At 40.3% G+C, this 2,268-nt stretch overlaps 1 pseudogene; it reads right to left on the bottom strand.

Annotated features, from left to right (window-relative positions):
* Positions 1-1,918: 1,918 nt before the first annotated feature.
* LOC134913008 (5S ribosomal RNA) lies at positions 1,919-2,037 on the bottom strand (annotated as a pseudogene).
* Between the last annotated feature and the right edge of the window lie 231 nt (positions 2,038-2,268).

Here is a 2,268-nt window from a genome sequence, read left to right as displayed (position 1 = left end):
AAAACATTGGGGAATGTCCACACATCTGTCATGTGACACCAGATGACAGGGCAAACGCATTGCAGCCACAGTCTAACTGGCTAATTATTACCATCACTGTGGTTACTACAATGTAAACATATGTTAGTTAAGCAATATAACACTGAAACAGACGTTGGGTTGGAAAAAAAAATGTAAAGTAAAATTTGCACCATACAGCATTGTGCGGAATAATCTGCATGTAATGGATCTCGGATCAGCTAAAACAATTTATAGTGAAGATCGTTCAAACCGACTAAAGATCAGCACTGAAATCCGGAAATTGAAAATATCCAAGGGCCTAATTCAGACCTGATGACTCGCTAGGGGTTTTTGCAGTCCTGAGTTCGCATAGTCACCGCCCATAGTGGAGTGTATTTTCGCTTTGCAAGTGTGCGAACGCATGTGTAGCAGAGCTGTACAAACAGATTTTGTGCAGCCTCTGAGTAGCGCAGGACTTACTCAGCCGCTGCGATCACTTCAGCCTGTCCGGGACCGGAATTGACGTCAGGAACCCTCCCTGCAAACGCTTGGACACGCCTGCGTTTTTCCAACCACTCCCAGAAAACGGTCAGTTGACACCCACAAACGGCTTCTTCCTGTCAATCTCCTTACGAATGCCTGTGCGAATGGATTCTTTGCACAAACCTATCGCTAAGCAGTGATCCACTTTGTACCTGTGCGATGCTTACGTATGCGCAGTTTAGACCTGATCGCCCGCTGTATGAAAACGCAGCCTAGCGATGAGGTCCGAATTAGGCCCCATGTAAACATCAGCTGGCTAATCAGTAATATAACTCCACAAATTGCCCTGTCTTACATCATGCACAGCCAGAGTGCATGATCCCCCGCTAACCTCTCCAGTGGGAACTGCATATCAACATTTCCACTTTGAAATTTCTGGATTCCCTGTAGCGACCTGTTTGTTCCTGGTCAAAATCTCAAAATTACTTTATTTTCCTGTCCATTTTTTTCATTAAAACACTATGGTACATGCTTGTGACCCTAAATCTACAATTCGAAGATCCCTGTGTGAGTTTTTTTATTTATTTATTTATTTACGTTTCAAAATTATATATTCAAATTTTCCCGTTTTTCCTGGGTATTTTCTCGTCTGTCCGTAAAACTGTTGCTTTCCCTGGTTTTTAGGGAAAAAAACGAATACTATGGAAATACTGCTAAGAAGGGCGGAGCCAAGGGTAGGAGGAGACAAACCACTTAAAACTTGTGATGGAGTGGAGGGAAAGCGGGGGAGTAAGGGGTTAAGACCCGGAGTAGCATTTATTCATGTAAATAATATAAACTATTCAAAATTATGTATTTAGTATTAGAAGAGCTGATTTAAAGAGGTTTCCTATACATTTCTGGACCATATGCATACATTAATTATAACATCTTGTAAGACACTCGTATGTCAGCAAAAAGGAGAAAAAAAGAGACTCTTTTGTGGGCGCACTCTTAAATTAATATATGGAAAATTGATCTAAAAAATAACTTATTAATAATGCAATGATAAAATGTGATCAGTGGTCAATGGAATCAAAATAGTAAAAAAAGATGAAATAAGTAGCAATAAATTGCTGATACTAGATAGAACAATGCAATACTATAATACAATTAGTAATAATCAGATGCCAATATTAGCATGATAAATTCCGGCTGCCGAAGTCCAAAGTCTCATGGGGGATTAACCCAAACAGTTTATGAGACAGATAAGACACCTAAATGTACTAGCCCTGCGTTAATATTCAGTTGGAGTACCTGATGAAAATTTGGATGTGTGCAAGCAAACAAGCGTGATGTATCCAGCTGTCATGAGGAAAAAGAGAACAGTAAGAAATAAGATAGCAGAGTGAATCTGCTGTCAGTGTTAGACTCTGAGCGTAATAGGCCAGTCTTATCTCTACTAAACTGAGTCTTCCTCAAGAGTCGCCCACTTGAGTACTGACCCAGCCCAACACAGATTAGCTTCCAAGATCGGACGGTTTTGGGTGTTACCAGTGTGGTATGATAGTAGAGACTAAATAAACGATAATCGGATGCTCTGGAATCACTGATGAGAGTTCACGAATTTAACAGTATCAACGGAAAGAATACCAGAGATAACATGGATCTGCTGCCAATGTTAGACAGGGGCGAACTCTGAATCAGTGGTGAGAGTCCATGAAAGATAGATAAAGACTGAAACAAGTTAAAGAAGCGTATAGCCAAAACTGCTGTATCAAAAAAGGTATATCAAATCTGATTAGT

Source organism: Pseudophryne corroboree, chromosome 4 (assembly GCF_028390025.1).
Source record: "Pseudophryne corroboree isolate aPseCor3 chromosome 4, aPseCor3.hap2, whole genome shotgun sequence".
NCBI classification, from domain to species: Eukaryota; Metazoa; Chordata; class Amphibia; order Anura; family Myobatrachidae; genus Pseudophryne; species Pseudophryne corroboree.
This window is presented reverse-complemented; position numbering and strand designations above follow the sequence as displayed.